Source organism: Furipterus horrens, unplaced genomic scaffold (genome assembly GCF_987537825.1).
Source record: "Furipterus horrens unplaced genomic scaffold, mFurHor1.1.pri manual_scaffold_3, whole genome shotgun sequence".
NCBI classification, from domain to species: Eukaryota; Metazoa; Chordata; class Mammalia; order Chiroptera; family Furipteridae; genus Furipterus; species Furipterus horrens.
Window position 1 is genome coordinate 176,725,364 of NW_028327173.1, and position 11,236 is coordinate 176,736,599.

The 11,236-nt window shown below is 39.1% G+C and overlaps 1 pseudogene; it reads right to left on the bottom strand.

Annotated features, from left to right (window-relative positions):
- Positions 1 to 1,219: 1,219 nt before the first annotated feature.
- LOC150016811 (keratin, type I cytoskeletal 18 pseudogene) lies at positions 1,220 to 2,555 on the bottom strand (annotated as a pseudogene).
- Between the last annotated feature and the right edge of the window lie 8,681 nt (positions 2,556 to 11,236).

Genomic DNA, 11,236 nt, shown 5'->3' on the forward strand with positions numbered 1-11,236 from the left:
TTCAGTCAGGGCACAAGTCTCAGTTGTGGGGAAGGTCCCCAGCTGGGAGCATGCAAAAGTCGACCACACATTGATGTTTCTCTCTCTATATATAAAAATAAATAAAATCTTAAAAAAAAAATCTGGTGATAATTATACCCTTAGAAAAAAGAAAGTTCATAGGATATCCCCATAGGAACCACTGTGTGTTTTACATGTCAATCTTAATAAAAGCATGAAGAGCTACTTATAGTAAGAGCTACTTATAGTAACCTTACTTATAGTAAGGTTATTCTTCTGTTGAGATATAACTTACATACCATAAAATTTACCCTTTAAAGTATACAATTCAGTAGATTTTATTATATTTTGAATTGTGCAACCATTGTGACTAATTGCAAAGTATTTTCATTAACCCCAGAAGAAACCCCTATACCCATTAGCTATCACTCCTCATACTTCCCTCCCCAAAGTCCCTAGAAACCACTCATCTTTCTGTTACAATGGATTTGCCTATCTCAGACATTTTACATAAATGGAATCATACTATATAGGCCTGCAGTGTCTGGCTTGTTTCATTTAGCATAATGTTTCAAAGTTATTTGTGCTGTACATGTTTCAGTATTTCATTTCTTTTTATGGCTGAATAATAATAGTCCATTGCAAAGGTGTGCTGCATTTTGTTTATCTATTTGTCTGTCATTTGATAAACATTTGTATTGTTTCCATTTGGTAATTACGAATAATACTACTGCAAACATTTGTGTACAAGTTTTTATGTGGACATAGGTTTTCAATTTCTCTTGGTTATATACTGAGGAGTAGAATTTCTGGGTGCCATGCTAACTCTGTTTAAACTTTGAGAAACTGCCACACTGTTTTCAAATTGACACTACATTTTACATTTTCACCGACAATGCCTGATGGTTTCAATTTATCCATATCCTCACAAACACTTGTTCTTGTCTTTTTTTCTAACTTAAGCCATTCTACTCAGTGTAAAGTGGTATTTCATTGAGGTTTTGACAGCCCTTTCCCTAATGACTAAAAATGTCAAGCATCGTTTCATGTGCTTATTATCCATTTGAATATCTTTTTTGGAGAAGTGTTTATTCAAATCTTTTGTCCAATTTTATTTATTTATTTATTTATTTATTTATTTATTTATTTATTTATTTTTGAACTCTGAACTTTTTATTGGCCTCCTGCCCCGCAAAAAGATCCCCTACTTCTGCTGCCTTTAACGTCTCAAAACTTTGGTGTCGTTGACCTCAGACACCACTTTGCCATCCACAATCCTGCAGGTGGTGGTCTTTTGGATGGTTTGTAAGGAGTGGCTGTTGTCTAGGGCGTCAACGAGATCGAAGTCCTCCCCTTCTTCCAGTAGTCGGTGGTAGGTGGCAATCTCAGCCTCCAGCTTGACCTTGATGTTCAGCAGGGCCTCATACTCCTGGGCCTGGCGCTGCCCCTCTGCCTGGGTCTGGGTCAGCTCTGACTCCAGGTGCTGCAGGAGCCTGTTGAGCTGCTCCATCTGCATGGCATAGCGCGTCTCCACCTCCCTCAGGCTGTTATCCCAGCTGGACTTTAGATTTCTCATCAAGTCCGGGTTGATCTCCAAGGATTGAACTGTATATCTGAGCTCCGTGAGTGTCATCTCAGCAGCTCCTATCTCCGCGGTCTGCGAGGTGACCACTGTGGTGCTCTCCTCAGTCTGATGGGACCAGGACTTGTCTAGCTCCTCTCGGTTCTTCCGAGCCAGACCGTCATACTGGGCCCGGATGTCCGCCATGATTTTGCTGAGGTCCTGAGATTTGGGGGCATCCAACTCCACAGTCAGCCCGGAGTTGGCAATCTGGTTTTGTGGACCATTTACTTCCTCCTCATGGTTCTTCTTCATGAAGAGCAGCTCTTCCTTGAGAGTCTCAATCTCCGTCTCCAGCTGCAGCCAAGTGATGTTGGTGTCATCAATGACCTTTCGGAGCCCATTGATGTCATTCTCCACATACTGGTGCATGGCAAGCTCCATCTCGTACTTGACTCTGAAGTCATCAGCAGCAAGACGGGCACTGTGAATCTGCAGAACGATGCGGGCATTGTCCACAGAATTTGCAAAGATCTGAGCCCTCAAGTCCTCGATCATCTTGAAATAATGCGCCCAGTCTCTAACCTGGGGTCCCTTCCTCTCTAGGTGTTCCGGAATTTTGCTCTCCAGTCTCCGATTCTCAACCTCCAGGCTTCTCACCCTCTCCAGGTAGGAAGCCAGACGGTCATTCAGGCATTGTATAGCCTCCTTCTCGTTCTGGATGCCCCCTGTGCCTGCCAGACCTCCGTACATCCCTGCAGCCAGGCCCCCGGATCCCCAGTTGCCCTGCACGCTGGTGGAGTGGGACACCGAGATCCGGGAGCCCGAGCCCCCGGCGCCTGCATAGACGCTGGCCCCGCTGCTGGCCGGCCGGACCCGGTGACTGGAAGACTGCACGGAGCCCAGGCTCCGGTAGTTTGTGGAGAAGCTGGAGCGTGTGCTGAAGCTCATGTTGCTCAGGGAGAAAGGCGAGAAGCCGAGACTCAGGTTGAAGCTGCAGTCCTTTTGTCCAATTTTAAATTGGGTAATTATTTTTTATTGTTGAGCTGTATTCACTATATATTTAGGTTACTAGACCTTTTTTAGTATGTAACTTGTAAGTATTTTCTCTCATCCTATGGCTTGTCTTTCTTCAAAGTGTTCTTTGAAATATAGCAGCTTTTAATTCTGATGGTCAATTTACCTATTTTTTTCTTTTGTTGCTTGTGTTCCTGATGTCAGATCTAAGAAACCGTTGTCTAATTTAAAGTCACAAAATTTACATTAAAAAAAATTTCTAAGAGCTTTATATTTTTAGCTTACATTTAGGTCCTTGATTGATTTGAGTTCAATTTTTCCATATGGTATGAGGTAGGGGTGCAATTTCATTCTTTTGACTATGTACATAGTTGTCCCAGCACAACTTGTTGAAGACTATTCTTTTTCCATTGTCTTAGCATCTTAGCTTAGCCAAGCTGACACATAAAATTGACTATCACAGCCTATGTCTCTCTAATGCCAGCACTTTTTGGTCTTGATGGTGCAGCTTCATGATAAGTTTTTTTTAAGCCTCACCCGAGGATACGTCTATTGATTTCAGCGAGAGAGAAAGGGAAGGATGGGGGAGATAGAGAGAGAGAGATAGATTGGTTGTCTCCCATATGTGCGCTGACCAGGGATTGAATCCAAAACCTTTCTGGTGTACAGGACTATGCTCCAACCAACTGAGCCACTGGCCAGGGCTTTGATGGATTTTGAAATCAAGGAGGAGTGTTCTCTCTTTTTAAAAATATATTTTGTTGATTATGCTATTACAGTTGTCCCAATTTTCCCCCTTTGCTCCCCTCCGCCCAGCACCCCCCGTTCCCTCTGGCAATCCCTCCACCCTTAGTTCATGTCCATGGGTTGTGCATGTAAATTCTTTGGTGTCTCCATTTCCTATATTGTTCTTAACATCTCCCTGCCTATTCTGTAACTACCCATTTGTACTTCTTAATCCCTGCATCTTTTCCCTCATTCTCCCCCTTCCCCTTCCCAACTGGTAACCATCCAAATGATCTCCATATCTATGACTCTGTTTCTGTTTCACTTGTCTGCTCAGTTTATTTTTTAGATTCAATTGTTGATAATTGTGAACTTATTGCCATTTTAATGTTCATAGTTTTGATCTTTTTCTTAAATCCCTTTAACATTTCATATAATAATGGATTGATGGTGATGAACTTCTTTAGCTTTACCTTGTCTAGGAAGTACTTTACCTGCCCTCCCATTCTAAATGATAGCTTTGCTGGATAGAGTAATCTTTGCTGTTGGTCCTTGCTTTTCATCACTTTGCATACTTCTTGCCAGTCCCTCCTTGCTTGCAAAGTTCCTTTTGAGAAATCAGCTGACAGTCTGATGGGAACTCCTTTGTAGGTAACCTCTCCTTTTCTCTTGCTGCTTTTAAGATTCTCTCTTTATCTTGTACCTTTGACATTTTAATTATGATGTGTCATGGTGTGGTCCTCTTTGGATCTATCTTGTTTGGGACTCTCTGTGCTTCCTGGACTTGTATGTCTATTTCCTTCACCAAATCAGATAATTTTTCCTTCATTATTTTTTCAAATAAGTTTTCAATTTCTTGCTCTTTCTCTTCTCCTTCCCTTCTCCTTCCAACAACCCTATGATTTGAATGTTGGTATGTTTGAAGCTGTCTCAGATGCTCCTTAACCTTTCCTCATTTTTAAATTATTTTCTTTCTTGCTGTTCTGAATTTATTTTCTTCCTTATGTTCTAAATCATTGATTTGATGCTTGGCTTCATCCACTCCATTGTTGATTACCTGTAAATCTTTCTTTATTTCACTTAATGTATCCTTTATTTCTGCCTGGGTCTTTTTTATGCTATTGAAGTACCCAGTGAGTTTCTTGAGCATCTTAATAACCAGTGTTCTGAATTCTGCATCTGATAGATTGCTTATCTCAACTTTGTTTAGTTCTTTTTTTTGCATTTTGACCTGTTCTTTCATTTGGACCATATTTCCTTGTCTCCTCATTTTGGCAGCTCCCTGTGTTTGTTTCTGTGTATTAGGTAGAGCTGCTTTGACACTCTCAGTAGCATGGCCTAATGTAGAAAAGTGGGCAGAGCCTTAGGTAGTGACCTGCGCAGGGCAACCTATGTGAACCAGATTGATGGAATCTTAGATATGGTGTTGCTGCTCTGTGGATCTATGTTGGGGAGGGCTCAGAAAAGGGACAATGGTCGCTGTCTGGCATCTGGAGTTTTGTGTGGGAGGAAGCTGTCCCCTGGCACCCACCCTGATGTCAGACCCTTCAGTTTCTTCTTGTATGCCACTGGTGTTTTCAAACTGCTGCCCCAGTGCTGGATCCCAGAGGGAGTGGGTCTGAGTAAGTCCTAAGTCTATTGTGGACCCTTTAAGAGGAGACTTCTAAGAATACCACAGTTTCTTCTGCTGCCCCAACTCCCACTGGTTTTTGCAGCTAGAAGTTATGAGGACTTATCTTCCTGGCTCTGGAACCCTGGTCTGGAGGGCCTGGTGTGGGGCTGGGATCCCTTGCTTCTGAGGTATCCCTATTTTTATCTACCACATGTGGTTGTGGGACTGCCCATTCTGTGCCTCCATGTCTCTGTGTCTCTGCTTCTCCATGTCTCTGCCCCTCCTACCTGTCTGGATGAACGTGACTTCTTTAAACCCTTGGTTGTTGCACTTCCATATAGCTTGACTTCCTGAAAATTCTGGGTGATAGTTGTTTTGTAGTTTAGTTATAATTTTTGCTGTGGCTGTGCAAGGAGGTGAGCCATGTTTACCTATGCCTCCATCTTGACTGGAAGTCAGGGAGTGTTTTCTAATGTTCTTTCTCAAAATTGTTTTAGCTATTCTCGATCCTTTGCATTTTCATATTAATTTTAGAATTAGCTCATCCATTTCTGCACACACATTCATTTTATATTAAGATAAATTGATAAATTAGTAACTTTGAAATCTAATCCACTTAATTTAAGGAAGTAGGCCAAGATGCTCTGCTTTCTCTCTGAGGATCATTTCATGTATTTATTTCATACAAGTAACAGTACATTCCATCTGCCAATGCAAAACACAGATGAAAAAAACATCATGGGAAAAAACATTATGGGAATAAGTGAATTAATCTGACATCCATTAAGTGATTTCAATTTTCAAATAGCATAACTTATAATGTCTCTCTCTCTCCTGACTATTAAAGAGAAAACGTGGCATGCTCCACATTCATTACCTGATGTGATTATTGGTGATAAAACAAATGATATTTTTACCTTCTTCTAGAAGGGGGCACCCAATGTCCTCTCAAATCATTTTGTTTGGTTACCCATGAATCTCTTCAGACTTTATGAAGATGAAGCCCTTTGAAATGACTGGGGTTGGAGAAATGAACAAACATGGTTTCTGCCCTTGGGAAACTTGGGGCAACTAACTGAGCAAGCATAGCACAGCCAAAATGAAGCCAGAGTCAACCTGTCTTGCCCTTTGGCCAGTGACACATTTTTTACCCAAGTATCAAATGTGCATCCCCTGCCCCCTTTGACTGGCCCATTTCCTAGTCATTCCTATGTGGTTGACTTTTTCTTTTAAAATTAATTATTTATTTTTACTTTTCAATGACAGTTGACTTTTTTCAAAAACAAGCAAGGTCAGTAGGGAGTAGTTGGGAAGGCCTGTGCTCCTTCAGGACAACAGGGTACGTAAAAGGCCCACCAGTAACTGAAGCCTGCTTCAGGTCCTTCTCTCTGCTCAGCCATTTGGTTTTCTGGGAGGGTTTCTGAACCCCCAGACAACCTGAAGTGATTTGTGAGACAACAGGTATTGTTAATAGCCACTTGTTTAGAAAAATCCCAGATTACCAATTGGCCCTTTTGAGACTTACTCTGAGGGTTCCTCACCTTTGCTTGTCACTGGCTTTGAGAATTCTTGAAAGGAATAGAGCTGAAAGGCTCTTCGAAATTGAAGAAATAGGGCTGTACTTTCTTTTCTTTTTTGTACTCAATAATCAGATCCCTGGGGAAAAGATATGACACTGAGGCCAGGGATTGAGAAGTTAAGTGTCTCTGCTGCTCAAAAGTTGATGTGGAGACTGGGAAAAAAGATGGTCCTAGAATTTTAATTGAAGACATTATTTCCTATGTGATGAACATCACAGTCTCTTATGACGCTGTGAATAAGCAAGTTTTTAGAGGAACATTGAAAATGTACCATTTATAGAATACACCAAAATCCATTTAATAATGCTTATTATGATTAAACACTTTAGTATAAAAGGATTTTTTTTAAATAAAGATGGTCTGGGTATACATGTTGATTATTCTTGAGATTTTCAAACCAATGAGGCAGAAACTGGCACCCTCCCCTGACCAGACCAGTTTAAAGTCAGCATGAATGCTGTGTAATCTAACCAACAGGATTGATCCAGGTCAGGTATTAAGGGCTAAAATGGATTAAACAAAAGACATTCCCCTTGGATCAAGAAGGAAAAACTTCAAAGATGGGATTTGTTCTTGTTATGACAAAGAAAGTGGATTTGCAAACTGCCTTAAGGAACACCCCTCTGTGACTTTCAATTTGCTCTCCTCTGCATGAGGAAGCTTTTTTAGTCTTCTTCTTCTCTTTTTTTTCCCCCTGGCTCCTGGAGTCCTCCCCTGGATAAGACTTCAGGTTAAGAGGACCCCATTAAGAATGTTTTCTTTGTTTATTTGCTTTTAAAGGCCAGGCACAGGTCCTGGTCAAATGACACTCGTATCCAGACCCCTCCTACCTTCCCATTGCTGAGACATGTAACAGTGACAATGAGCAGGTGAAATAGAGAACGGTGTTTAGATACCTCCAGCAGAGCAGACAGACTGAACTCTCCATTCTCCTGCTTACATTTGGCATGAAAATCCCAACAGAGAAATGCAAACAAGAGGCAGGGTATCCTAACGGGTTAGAGAGACCTCCACTCCAGGTGAGGAATGACCACACCCCAGTGCATAAATTTACAGTTCTGGGTCAGGATTAGCCATTTGGGCTTTATTCTTAATACCCTGATGCAATGTTATAATAACTTATTGTAATAGTACATATGTAAACATAACTTATTTCCTGGGAATTCAAAGCATTTTATAGTTTTTGGTAAGATATATGTGTGTATATATTCACATGTATGTATATATAATTAATGTAGTAATAAATTATTGTACTCAAATTACCCTTAAGATACCTAATTTTCTCTAGGATAGAAACAGATATAGTACTATACAAACGTTGGTAGGTAAATGTTGCATCACAGCTTCTCAACCCAGATGTTGACTGCAATTTTGTTTATAATAGTATTAAACATGTGTAAACAAAACTTTTATGGACTCCTTATGTTGGTTCAATTATAAAACCAAAGTAAGTGCAGTGATTACAAATTGCAAAACCAATAAAATTCAAATTAACCACATTAAATTAATGTGACACAATGTTTTCTTGAAATTGAATTACCATTTATTTACTACATGACTATGGTGCTGCGTGCTCTTCCCACATTCTTTTGAGTTAGTTGGTTATGCCACTACAATGATCTGAACTCCTGGAAAGCATTTTTCAAACCAAATACCATGACATCACCTGATCCTTATAGATTTATTATTTTTTAAATAGTGGCTATCACATAATCTTTTCAACTGTAACATATGCTCTGCTTCATTTTTCTGATAACATTGTAAAAACCCAGTGAGTGACTTATATCTTAAGTTTGCCTATGTTCCTTACTCATTAGCCTGAAACAGGGAAAGTGCTATTGGGCTCTAATAATGCTACAAATAATTGCAGATTTTGGAGTCGAAATTTCATGGCATGACTCCATTATATTTGTCATCCAGATGATCCAGAATATGACTATATTACATTTTTTAAAAACTGTCTTTTATATATAAAGTCAACAACTTTTTATAGAGAATGGCCCCTGAGAATATGTACTTGGTTTTCAGTTTAAAGATTCTAAATAAATTTTATAGTCTAAGCAGTGCCTACAGCCCAAGAATTTATTCTCTTGCTACAGAATTGCGCATCCGAGTTAAATAACAAAGATATTCCTCCTTTATTATGAGGCAAGAGTACAGTTCCTAATCAAATAAATAGTCCTCATTATCTAGCCAATTAGCATTCTCCAGCTAGTAAGTGTAAGACCAGGTGATTCCCCTTAAGGAGCTTCTAATCTACTTGAGGAGGCAAAACACAAATATGAAAATCTGAATATTTGAAAGTATTCAATGTTTGCTTACAAAGTATCGACAATTCTCTGTCAATATACAAGGTTTAAATTAGGTTTTGGAAACATTGTCATTTACATTTGAGTAGTTCATAAAACTTCAAATCATATTGTGAGCTGTGCAGCACAATAAAGGCAGCATGTGGAAGATTCCACCGGTGATTCCAAAGGAAGAAACTCAATAGCACTTAGACTTTGAATTTCTGAAAAAACACCAGTGTCATAAAATGATCTTGAAAGTTGTGACCAAAATGGTCAAACAAAGCCATGATAAATAGCCACAACTGAATTGGATATTATTTTATAGCCAAAAGTGTGTGGTCATAAGAGATAAAAAGAAGTATAGGAAAAGAAAGTTCACTTCTGGTAAGTTCAAAGGTCTTTAGGAGAAGAGAAGAAAGTTACATACAGTAAAGAACCAGAACTTTGTAAAATATAATCTAGTGATTTTTCTGGGCAGGGGTGGAAGTGTTTAGACTATGATTACAAAAGAAATCAGGTAATATGTAACTTGAACCCAGGGCAGGGGCTATCTGGATTTACCCATTTGGAGAGGCTTAAATGTCACAACAATATTATATAGTAGGGGCAGCATATTCCATCAAGATTGCTGACAAGAATCCAGTCTCTGTCCTGCCTAAACCTCTGGTAATTAAGTAATCTCTGTCTACATCATGGTTTGAGATAACCCAAGTGTTTCCACTCTGGAAAGGGAGAATGAAATGGATGTATCAAAGAGACTCAAACTTGTAGTTTTGATATATTTGAGTGGGAAGGAATCTATGCATATTTGCTATATATCACTACTTGTGATATTTAAAACATTCTGTCCTATTAGAGTAATTGATTAGTTTTGTAATTCCAGTGTGAAAATGTGTAATTTAGTAATTGATTTAGACTTATGATTTTAACTTGAAATCTAATTAAGATTACAAATAGCATTAGACTGTCTAAGAGGGCTTAAGAATTGCCATATATGTTTCATTTTTGAATTTATAAGAATAATTTGAGTACTTGGGATGGTTGGTCAATTGGATGATTAAAGGACTTTAAGAGAAAAATCAAGCACATAAATGTAATTGAAGGTCATCTGAGATACTTAATTAGGTTTATAAATTAAACAAGTGTATGCAAAGGCCACCTTAAAAAGCAATTGTTCAAATTTGCTAGCCTAATAAGTAGAATAATAACAATTGTAAGCAAAACCTAAACATTTATGAAAGAAAGAGCTAGGTTTTTGAATTTGTAATTTGTTAGCATATCTAATATTATAGTTTTAAACTAAAGTTATCTTCACTTAAAAAAATCTTCAAAAGCACAAGAAGCTCACTATTTATAAAATAAGAATGCTTTTTTACTGTATCATTTTGATGAAAACATAGGAACAATTATTACCTAAATCATTTCTACTATTGTAATATAAACTCTGTCTCACTTTTCTGAGGTACTTGTGAAATAACAATGTTCGAGGTCTTTGTGGAAATGTAAAGACACTGCCTGCTACAGGTAAAGTAGAGGAGACCCCGCCACCGCTACCACCAGTGTGGTCTCACTGGAGTCATCATGGAAATGTAGGCCTTGTCTTGCCAAATCTTAGACAATCACCTGGAAATGAGACAGCTCCCCTCTAGATGGATGCTGTGATCATAGAGTCATGTGCAGTCTGAAACTCAGCTCACAGGAATAAGTTCTCACAAGCAATGCATTTTGACCTCTCTCCTTCCTCCCAGTTCATCCCTCCCCCCAGTCCCATTACAATCCACATCTCACTTTTAGCAGTAGGCACACCACTCTCGTGGAGCTCCTTCCCATACTGAGGAATCTATTTGGACAGTAACTATTGCTGTGGACTGAATTGTGTCACCCCAAAATTCTTATTTTGAAGCCTTAACTCTCAATATGATGGTATTTGGAGATGGGACCTTTGGGAGGTAATTAGGGTTTGATGAGGTTATGAGATTGGGGGTCTCATGATGGGATTAGTGCCCTAAGAAGAGACACCAAGGGAGCTAACCTGAGCAGACTAGGACAGTTATATCTAAGCCATAATGCTTCTTATTAATAGACAGAAAATTAAGATATCAATTTCATTCAAGATTGGTTGAACAATTTCAGTAATGACTGAAGGACTCAGATGATGAAGATACTACATAATTTTTTTCTACAATGTCCCATTTAATAGTTCATTTCTAAACCTACTCCAGGATTGAACATCATCTAACAAGGAGTTTAATAATAGAAAGGGGATCTTTTCCAGATTAAGCAAGAGAGAAATCTCATAGTTGCTGATGGAATTATGTAGAAAAGAGCAATGATGACCCCGATTTTTCATTTCTCCCTGTGTTCATGCCCTTTGTCATGTACCTTTGCCCTTCACATGGGCAGGATAGCTGGTATATTAACACCCAGTACCTTGACACTGAACTCAGCC